Source organism: Mustela lutreola, chromosome 6 (assembly GCF_030435805.1).
Source record: "Mustela lutreola isolate mMusLut2 chromosome 6, mMusLut2.pri, whole genome shotgun sequence".
Lineage (NCBI taxonomy): Eukaryota > Metazoa > Chordata > Mammalia > Carnivora > Mustelidae > Mustela > Mustela lutreola.
In genome coordinates this window covers 110,987,322-110,999,454 of record NC_081295.1, presented here as the reverse complement: position 1 = coordinate 110,999,454, position 12,133 = coordinate 110,987,322, and positions in this window count along the sequence as shown.

Below are 12,133 nucleotides of genomic sequence, written 5' to 3'. Positions count from 1 at the left end.
AAAGGAGCAGTAAGTCATTCCTTTGGGTAATTCTGACTGGTCTAGCATATGGGCACAGGCCAGGTTGAATTTGAAATGTGAGAAGTGTATCACAGGCCAGCTGGCCAAACTAGTTACAATGAAAGATCATCCTTACCACCATATTCTTTCATTATGAACAGATGACATGAATTTTAAAACAGGTTTTAATATCTTTTAGTGAAAACAAATATAATCTATATTATCAAATACAAATATAAATATAATTATATCTACTATAATAATTCACTTGAGGCAATATAATTCAAGGTCAATTTATCCTCAATATATGAAAGAAATATTTTAATTCATCCTCAATATATGCAAGAAATATTTTTTCTTATGAATTAGAACATTTAATAATGCTTCCATAACTATTTACTTTTTCTAAAATGTTATTAGGTTTGTTTTGAAGAAAGGAAAAGCCAAATTTTAATATAAAGACATATATGGAATATTGTTGAAAATAAGGGATATGAAAATATACATTTTATGTCAACACACAATATTCAGCAAATAAAAATGGTACTATTCTCTATATAGCTTAATAGAAATAATATTTAAACATTACCCTGACATCTCACAATAGAGGGGTCTCTTTCACGTATGCTCTCAGGCCAACTTTTTCTTTGCCTTCAGAAATTTTAAAACAGTTTTTATGCCAGAGCCCAGCCAAATCCTTTTCCTGGGAAAAGTGTTTACATCTGCCTGAGTCAATAAGCACTGGAGAACAAACAATCAAGAATCAAAAAACAAACAAACAAAAACCCATCAAGAATCATACATATTCTGCATTGATGGGAGAGTGGTTTCTCAGTTGGGTTGGTGAAAATACACCAAATGAGCAGAGCAAGAGGCACTATGGAAAGGAGAATAGTAATGAATGGCGAGAGGCAACAAGATGTGCAGGCAGAGAAGATTCATACAGGAGATCCTCCCAGAACTAATATATGAAACTTATCCAGTTCTCTTTCCTTTGACATAAATAAATGTGTGACTTAGGTGGTGTCATCGGATTCCTTATTTTTGATTCCTCTGGGAGAAATTTTGGTTAAAAAATGAAAAAAATGCAGAAATCTCCAGCAGTGTTTTTGGTGCCTATCTTTTCTGGGGCAAGTAGGTATAATGGTACTTAGGAAAGTGGTTGTACTCGTGTGTTGGTCTGATGGAGAGGCACAGTCATAGTAGAGCTGTGTAGGGGCAACAGGCCCACCTCAGGGAATTGTCCTTATTAGAAAAAAAAATTAGATCTCACTTTTGTAGGATTTGCAGGGATATGAAAAGAGAGGTATTTTATGGGCACCAAAAAACCCTCTGTACTGTATATTTAATATACATTTACAGACCTGTTAGTGAAACCAATGAGCTCTGTAATTTTTTTTTTTTTTAAATGGGTCCAAAGTTTCTGGAGTCACATGGGAATTTTTTTTTTTTTTGTCTCTGAAAGTTTAAGTAGAGGAAGAGTTAAATGCTTTTAAGTGTTTAATACTCCCAAGCCTAGCCATCCATGTACCCTGTTGCTTTTTCCTATGATCTGTTTCTGTCATACCATCCCATGGTACCACTAGAGGTAATTACTAGAGGCACTAATGGCTTTGGAAGAGTCAAAACCAATAGTCTAAAAGAAACAGTTTATTTTTCCCTGCTCTCTCTCAGTATACATGCTCCAAATTCAAAGTTTTGTTTGCAAGGCTTCCCTCTCTTAATCCCTCTTTATCACCTTCTCTTTTATCATGTCCCTTTTCCATTATGTGATTAAAGGCATATACAAAGAAAAGTGAATTCGGGAAATAATTATGTCTCTATTAATTTATTATAGAGTCCATCAGTTTTAGTCATATGAAAATGTTTATATAGATTAATTTTCTAAACTGACTTGAATTCCTTATCTCTTTTGTGGTTATTGTGAATCTAAAGAATAATTCAAGTGATGATTCATTTTTTTTAAAGATTTTATTTATTTGACAGAGAGATCACACGTAGGCAGAGAGGCAGCAGAGAGAGAGGAGGAAGCAGGCTCCCTGCAGAGCAGAGAGCCCCATGCAGGGCTCAATCCCAGGACCCTCGGATCATGACCTGAGCCAAAGGCAGAGAGGCTTTACCCCACTGAGCCACAGGCACCCCATTAAGTGAGGATTCATTTTACCATGAACCACTCACTACCCTCTAAATTTAATCCCCTCTAAGTGTAATCAAGCAAGTGAAGGCTGTTTGACATTATTTGTGGAGTCATTTAGTTATTCCTATTAATGTTTTTCTGAGTATGCTTTAACAAGTGAAATGTATGAATTTGATAACTCAACCACAAAATCCTTTCTCCCCAGCATGAATATTATTCTTTGAAAGTAATAATGGTAGTTCTTTCAAGATCTATCTATGAAATATGATACAGAAATAAGTAACTTGTTCATTCATATCACTAAAAGTTTTTTCAACAAATATTTATGAAAAATTTAATATGTGTTAGTTCCAATGGGTTCACTGCAAAAGATTGTAGTAAAATTCTATGTTCTATTTAATCTTTTTGTTGCCTCTGATGAGCTCTTTCATGGGACTTACCATGTGGACCACCTTATATATGCTCTTATCTGTGTTGGAGAAAGAAGGCTAGCTGAGTAGACCTGGCCTTCTCAATGTTTATACCAACCAGATGCAACCTGGCCCTGACCAATTCTCAGCACGCCTGGTATTTCTCCCTCATTGACTCCTTGGCTCATCACTCTCACAATGTTCCAAATCTCTCCAGCCCATAAGATTCCAGCTTTTCCTCTTTGGTCTCAGAGCAGCTCTTAATTCACTGAATGTTTTGGGAAAAATAAGGAGGCTTTTCATTATCTTAGCATTTTTTTCCTTCATTTTTTCATATAGTCTCTGAAATGGAATAAGATGGAATGGTCTAAAATGCAGAACTGTATTTTTGATACCATTTTCTCTCAGCTGGTCGACTCCTAAATTCATGTTAATCCCTTTGAGTTTAAACATTTTAAATGGCATTCTTCCAATTTTTTAAAATTATCCATTCAATTAACAAACATTTACTCAGGGGCTACTACATCAGACAATGGGCCTAAAGAAGAAAAACAAAGTAATTTTTGAAAATGAATGAGTTAACAAACTTTATTTATATTTTATAATGTGGTAAGTAAAGTAAGTAAATAAGAAAATCAACAGATATTATATTGAATTCTGACTATAGCCAGGCATTGTATTAAAATCCTACAATTATAAAAAAAAATATGATAAAAGTCTTCAAAGGATGTTCTGTGCTTATATTTTTATCAACTAAGAAACTGAGGTCTTGAGAGGCTAAATAACTTTTAAACCCTACATAACTGGAGAGTAGAAGAGTTGATATTAGAACCTCTGACTCTGATTCCAGGGTTCAGGTACTAAAAGTATATTTTCTCTACAGTGATAATAAGCTGTATGAAGTAATAGGAGAGAATGGTAATGTCTGATTCCAGATTGGTATATTGCAAAAGTCTCCATGAAGCAAGTTATACCACATTGTCTTAAGAAGTGATAATTGGATTTAGGTCAAAATGCAGTGGTCTTCTCCTACAGGGCACTGCACATAGAAGAAACTACATGCACAAAGTATGGTGATTGTCCGTAGCATCGGCAGGGAAATGTGATCTAGTATCAGAGTATCATAGGGTAGAAAGACAGAAGTAGTTGAATATTATGCTGAGAAGGCATCTGGAACCTTGTCCTTGAGGAACTCATATGGCACAATGAACAGTTTAGATTTTGTATAAGAAAGATTGGAAGCCAGTATAATTTATTAAAAAGAAAAAAAAAAAACCTCTCAAGGTCAGATTTGTATTACTTATTTATAACTCTACCTAGAATGAGAGAAAGTTAAAGAAGAAAGCCAGACAAGAAGCAGAGACAGAAGCTAGACAATTGTTCCAATAATCCAGGTGAGAGGTGATTAATGAGGGTTTTGCAGAGCAATGACATTGGCAACAAGCAGATATGCACTGTCATTCTGGCTCTTCTCCCTAGCCACCTACCAGCTGTGTGGCTTAGGGCTAGTTTTTAACCTTTCTAACTTCCAAGTGCCTAAAATGGTAAATGAGGGTAATAATATCCTCATAGAATTCTTGAAATAAATGTGATCATCCATGTAACCCATTTAACATATTGTTTGGCATATTTTAAGTATTCAATAAATTAGTGATATTGTTATATTTACTTGCAAAATCAAAGTTTTATAGCTTTCTTGCAGAGCAGGACACAGTATTACCTCAAGTTTTGGTTTTAGAACTCAGGATTAAATGTTGCAGTTGATGGAACAGGTCTAGTACACTAGGCTACAGAAATCTCTGGACACATATATGTAATTGGTGTCAGTCTTGGTGCACAGACCTAAGATATATTTCATACTAAATCAGTATCAAGGCCTCTCCTGATATAAAAATTTCAAATTCAGGAACCACTAGGACTCCCTCTTTCCCATAGGGTCCCATAGGTTACCAAAAATCCAAGAAAAAAAACAGTCTCTTAATCCAAAGTGACACCATTTTTTTCCTTGGAGTCTTTTGTTCTCTAGTATGAAGATGAAAGGTGGTCTTCAAATGCTGTCCATAGCCAGTTCAAGAATATTCCATTGGTTAGATTATTCTGTCATAGCAACAAACCCCAGAAACTCAATAATTTTTCCTCTTGCTCATGCTGCATGTTCATTTCATATTAGTTGGAGGGCTCTGTAGGGCATTGTGAACACTCTAGGACCCAGGATAACAAAATGTTTCCAGGTAACATAGCGGGGGTAGGGGGTGGGGCATCATGTGTCCCTCATTGACTCTTAAAGTTTCTACCAGAAAGTGAAATGCTACTTTCTTTCTATTGAACACTAACCACAGCAAGTCATAAGGACACCCAAAAACTCTAAAGGTCAACAAAATAAAACCTCACCATGTGCACAGGAAGAGAACCAGACATATTTGGCATATAGCACTAAGGCCTCCTTTAGTTGCAAGTGACCCTCCACTCCCCACAAACTTGCCCAGATGGCCTTTCAATCTGTTCCTTAGTTTGCAAAGTGTAGTATACAGTCTACTAATTTCCACAGCAAACTCCAATAGGAGGCACTGCTTATGGGTGGGGGCTTTCTCTCCATCATGCACAGAGAACATCCCAGAGACCACTATCCTGAGGAATCTCAATCTTCCTAGAATGGTTCATTCCTGCTTCTCTCTACTCAAGCTTTCATTGCTCAAAGTCCTAAAAGATAACTTCTACAAATTCTGCTTTCAGTCTATCAGTTTTTTAAAAAAAACATTAAATCTGTATCATCCACCATCTTTACCTAATCCAATCCCCTAGGCAAAGGGCTCTGAAATGAGAACTAAGACATTCCATAAGACAGCAGAGGGTAAAATGCTTTCAGCCATGAGAAGAGGGGGAAAAAGTATATTTTACACACACACACACACACACACACACATTATATTACATAAGTTTCAAAACTGGTACATCTTAAGCAAAAGCCAGTGAACTACTTAAGCTTTGGAAATAGTGATTATCTCAGGTCAGGATATGCCTCCAAGTCAGGAGGCAGAATGTCGAAAGAGCCACCGAGACAAAGGCAAAGAGAAAGGAAGCTTAGCAGTAAAGCCTGGGTATGGGAGAGAAGCAGGAAAGGAGCCAAGGGCACAACGTCTGTTCTCAAGTCAAATCTGATAGTTTTAGTAAATGGAGGAATAAAGGATGATTTTCAAGTTTGAGTCTAGTTCCTTAGGTGATAGTATCATTTATTCAATTATTTAACACTGAATAAGGAGTAGGTGCTGTTTTGTTTGTTTTAATTGAAGGATTGGGGCTGATTTGGTTAAGTTCAATTTGAGGCATCTGTGGAGTAACAAGAACAAAAAGACATCTAGACAGCAGAGCCCTCCAACTAATATGAAATGAACATGCAGCATGAGCAAGAGGAAAAATTATTGAGTTTCTGGGGTTTGTTGCTATGACAGAATAATCTAACCAATGAAATATTCTTGAATTGGCTATGAACAGCATTTGAAGACCACCTTTCATCTTCATACTAGAGAACAATAAACATAAAGATATGTGAGCCTGGATCTTAGGAAGGATATTTGGATTACAATTAAAGACTCGGGTCCCGTTAGGGCATAGCTGGGTGGTGAAGCTACAGAAGAGATGAAATCTCTCAGGGAGAGTGAGGAGACAGGGAAGACCTGAAATCTCATGTTGCCTTTGCTTTAGAAAGAAATCGTTTGTCAAGATGACTTATCAATTTAAACATTAAACCATCTTTTCTCTGCCAGATTATTCATATTATCTTTAATAATTGATTTCTGGTTTATTCCTATATGCTGATAAAATAAATTAAAAAAACCCATGACAACCCTGAAATACATTTTGTACATATATATGTACAATAACTTAAATGATGCTGCTACTTAATCTATCAGCTAAATAAGAATTACAGTTACAAAAATTATAACTGGAGATTCAACTATGTGTCAGAGACTAGATTAAGCACACATACAATTGATTTCAATTTTCAGGAAGACCTCATTCAAGGATGAAGCTCTATCTTCATTTGTTTGTAGAAGAAAATTAGAAGAGTTAGAGTGAAGGGGGAAGGTTAATCCTGTTTTTTGTAAACTTCTACTAATAGAGTATATGCTGGGTTATGTATTGGATGAAAGTATTGACTAACAATTTAGAATTAATAGACATCAAATAGTGATTGTGTTTAGTTATTAGAGGTGAATTACAATGGAAGTCAAAGTTTAATTCCTTCAATCTTGCTATCAAAAGAGATGGACGAAGAAAGTACTTTAATCACACATGAACTAACAAGTGAATTTTCCCCAGTTTACTGGAGCTAATTAATACCCTCAGAATCTTATATCTCCATTGGGGAATACATGCAGGGTGTTTTGGATAGCTCACTGAACATTTGTCCCTTCAGTAAAAACAGTGATGTTGGACACTTATGAGAGTTTAACAGTGCTTTATCACATCTGTCACCTGACAGTGTGTATGAGTCTTGCTATGGAGATAATCAAACAATAAATGCCTAACATTATTTCTGTACATAGCTAACCAGGAACTGGAAAATGTAAATGAGTCATGTTTGTTGAAAAAAATAAAATGGCAATAAATAAGTAAATAATTGGTAAGAATTTAGCTCACATTATGCATACTTTACATATTAAGATGAGAGTAATTAAAAAGAGCTGCCCATTTTGATACTGTCTGCATTTTTTTTTTTGTTTTAAGGTAAAGTTTCCTTTAGTTATACGCTACTTGACTGCACAAACCTATTATTTTATCTGCTATAATCTGACTGAAATATGTGGTGAACCATCTTTGGCAAAGGACTATCATAATACTGGTATATTTTATAGCAGATCTTCCTAGAATGGATTAAGATTGCTAGAGATGAAATAGCAAGCACCTGAGAGTCAATGGTTAACTAGATAATCTAGTGAAATGGAGAACTGCTCTTGGTTTTTTAGCTCTGGCCTAAATCTGATAGGTCCAATGGAATCCATTTTGTTGATCTAAAAATTTAAGTGACTGCAAACAGTCTCAATGAGCTACCATCTACTAGCCCAAACTTTGTTCTTGTTTCTTGCCTTGCAGTACAAATAGACATGAATCCCCTCCCTTCCAATTTTACCACCTTTTGGTATTCTATAACTATTTTTATTAAAAACTAAAAAGCTGTGATATACTACCATCTTCCCTGGGATTTTAGAAGTTAAATACCTAACATTCATTACTAACACATGAGACTTTAAGTGGCTTAAATGAGTCTTTAAGAAAGTTTCACCTCATCTATGTATGGCAACTCTTAACAAATTATTTCAGAACAGATGTTAATGTTTAACACATTTATTTCTTAGATGTTCATTTGAAAAGAAATCTCTTAGGCTGTAAATTATCAGAGTGACAGACCAGAAAGAAGGAAAATATCTATATTTTTCCTATCGATTAAACACATTTGATTTTAGAGTCAATGTCTTCAGTGAAGTTTTTCAGAGCCGTTAAACATTGTTCATGTCTATTCAATTACTTTCCCTAAGCATTTAAAAACTCCACAGGGAGAAATTGTGTTCCCAGTGTCAGTGGTTACATAGTTACCAATGTGAATCCTTTTATTCTTTAAAAATATCTGCACAGCAAATATCTGCTCTGAAAAGGGATGGGATATGTAGAGTGAGTGTATGTGGAATAAAGTAACAGATCTCAAATTTCAGAGTGCATGAGCATCAAGTGGCTTCTAGGCATGTAAAAATACAGACTACTGCCCTCAACGCCAATCAGAATTTCTGATTTAGTAAGTCTGTATGGGATCTAAGAATTTGCATTTCTTTCTTTCTTTTTTTTTTTTTTTTAATAATTTGCATTTCTAACAAATAGCCAGGAAATGGTGATGCTGAAGTTGTTGGTCTGGAAGGCACACTTTAAGAATGTGTTTAAGTTTACCCCATTGTCTTCCTGCATTAAGAAATGTTCAATAATTGAAAAAAATATGGGAATCCTGGGATCATATGATCCTATTTCTCGGAGATTTACAACAGAAGTTCTAAGGAGCTCTAACGTTAAGAATTTTTTATTCCTTAATTTTCTTCAAGTAGGTATTTCTCCAAATCATTTGACCCAAAATCATTTTAAAACATGGATAATGAACATTTACTTGGATATTTCTTGAAACAGAGTTAAGAAAATTCCTTTTAGGACTTTATTCTGAAAACCTCATTCTGTCTTAAGTAAATGTACTGGTCACACTCTTTTTCTCTCTTTCCTTTTCCCAAGAAGATATTTAGCTGTATTACATGTTTAAAGTTCAAGGGAGTACTAGTCTTCCTTAAGGTAGAAATTTGAATTTATTCCTATAATAGAATAGTAGAGATGAGTGTGAAGGCAAAGAGGCCGTTTTAGTAGTTTAGAAAACTAGGCTTAGAGAACATGAAATACAAGGAAACAAGTTTGGCTAAAGTATGGTGTTATATAGGATAAATGAAGTGACAAAATCTCAGACCAAATCAGCCTCTTGCATACGGTCATGGTCAGTATTTACCAAAGGCCATGTAGTACTTTCAGGAATCTTCAAAGATTGCTATAATTTCCAGCTCTGGCTTACTATATTCCCCAACTCCTGACTCTTCCCCCAAGGTCAAGTTTCCCTCAAGAAGAAAATTATTGTTTCTATCCAAGGAATATGTAAAAGAAGTATTTTGTTTTTGTTTTTGTTTTAAACAGACTTGTAAGAGATCTAACCAAGTTGATTGAAAGGAAAAAAAAAGCTTTCATGGATTTTTTTATTGAAAGGTGTGCATTTGGGGTTTGCAAAGGAATGAACAGGTAGGATAAATTCAGGCTTAATTTAATTCATATTTTCATAAAGATAATAATAATCAATTAAAAGATCTCTTAGTGGGGCACCTGGGTGGCTCAGTGGGTTAAGCTGCTGCCTTTGGCTTGGGTCATGATCTCAGGGTCCTGGGATCGAGTCCCGCATCGGGCTCTCTGCTCAGCGGGGAGCCCGCTTCCTTCTCTCTCTGCCTGCCTCTCTGCCTGCTTGTGATCTCTCTCTGTCAAATAAATAAATAAATAAAATCTTAAAAAAAAAAACTCTTAGTGTTATATTCTACCTGTACCTGTACTGATTTATTTTCATAACATTTATGCACCAATGTCACAATGGGAAATGACAGAAATGAATGGGAAATGAATGCCAAATGGCTGACTATAATTTCAGAATAGAGAAAGAGGGCAAGTAAATCAAAGGCACTCCTTGAAAGTATAAATATTCTTTGGGAGACTGAAATAGAGTATACATGTTCAACACAGTACAGACTTTTTTTTTTTTTGCCAGTTAATACAATGAGCTAAATTATTTACTAGTCACCTACTGTGTTCAATACTCTAGTTCCACCCCCATCTTTAGATCCAAATAAAATCCATAAGTTGAAACAAATGAAAACGCTGCCTGGCAACCAGAAAGATGTTGGCAACTCTATTAGTTTTGCATTGCTGCATAAAAAATAATCATACCAATAACAGTTAAAAACAACATATATTTACTGTTTCACATTTATGTGGGTCAGGAATCTGGATAGAACATACCTGGGTTCTTGGTTCAGGATTTCACGAGGTTACATTCCAAGTGCTGGTCAGATGCATTCTTGTGTAGAGGATCAACTAAGGAAAGATCATCCTTACGGTCCCTCTGGTTGTGGAAAAAAATCACCTCCTGCAGGTGTGAGGCTAAGGTTACAGTTTTCTTCTCCCCTGTCAGGAGGGAGCCACCCTCATCTCCTAGAATGTGCTCCATTTCTTGCTTTATGAACCTCTTCATTGGCCTTCTCCAGCAGGGAGCTGGAGAGAAGCGGGAGAAAAGGGGAGAAAAAAGGAGAGAGGGAGGGAGAGGGGGGAGTGAGGAGGAAAGAGCGGAAGGATCTCATCAGGGACAATACTTTCTTCCCTCCCGCCCCCCAGCCCCATCTTCTTTTAAATGTTTTCAACTAATCAAATCAGGCCCACCTGAAATGATCTCCTTTTTACTTAGTCCCAAATCACCTGGTTTGGAAACTGGGTTACATATGCAAAATCCTTTCACCTCTGTTGCATTCTATTGGTTAGAAGCGTGTTCCTCTCACACTCAAGGAGAGGAGAGTATATGGGCGGGACATAAGGTGGGAGGAGGAGACCATAGGTTCCGTCTTAGTATTTGCTTCTCACAGTAGGATTAGGTCATGTTCTTGTAATGACAAGTAAATCTTCAGGAGAGAATAAAAAGTCATTTTAAATCAGTGGTGAATGGAAAAGAAAGACACATGGAGAGCTTTTAGAATAGGCTCACGACTAGGCCTTACACATGAGTTTGTGATTTGTTTTGGAGTAGGACAAGTGCACCAGTGGTTTTAAATGTTTTCTAATACTTCCTTGTTCAACGAGGCGGACACAACTGTTTTCAATACTCAGAAAACAAAGCTCACCCAGTAGTACACCTCTTTGTAATCTCATTGGATATAGGCACCCTGATGTTTACAGCAGTATTATCTACAATAGCCCAATTACAGAAACAGCCCAAGCGACCATCAACTGATGAATGGATAAAGATGTGGTATATACACACATTGGCATATTACATAGCCTTAAAAAAAGAATCAAATCTTGCCATTTGCAACAACATGAGTGGAGCTGGAGTGTTACGCTAAGTGAAATAGGTCAATCAGAGAAGGACAACAACCATATGATTTCACTCACATAAGGAATTTAAGAAACAAAACAAATGAGCAAAGGGAAGAAACAGAGAGACAAACCAAGAAACAGGCTCTTCACTATAGAAAACAAACTGGTGGTTCCTAGAGGGAAAGTGGTTGGGGGGAAGGGTGAAATAAGTGATAGGAATTAAGGAGTGCACTTGTGATGAGCACTGGGTGTCGTATGGAAGTGTGGAATCACTACATTGTATATCTGAAATATGGCCCTGTGTGTTAACTAACTGAAATTCAAATAAAAACTTAAAGATATAAATTCTATAAATAAATGAATATATATAATGAAGACAAATCTTTTCTTACAGTAGAAAGCTGTGTAATATATGAAGAGAGAATTAAAAATTCACCCTGTGGTAAATATCATAGTAATTGACACAACCTAGATTCATCTATGGATTGTAAAAATTGTGGGTGAAATTATAATGAGAACCAGTACACTTAAAAAATCTTACACTATCTCCCCAAACAAGTAAAATCAATAACAACAAACTTAATTAATTTTAGAAGGAAAAAAGACTGTTTTTAAATAAAAAAAATCACAGGCAACATGACCCCAATCAAGGTATCAAATTAACATCACCAGCATTGAGAAAAAGTCCAAAACATCATTCAATGAAGTAAAACACAGAATGCATGATCTAATCATGAGGAAATATAAGACAAACTGGATGTCTTTATATAAAATTGGTCTGCAGGCTTGCCTGGGTGGCTCAATTGGCTAAGTGACTGCCTTTGGCTCATGTCATGAACTTGGAGTTCCAGAATCAAGTACTGCATTAGGCTCCTACTTGGCAGGGAGTCTGCTTCTCCCTCTGACCCTCCTCTTTCCCATGCTTTCTCTTTCT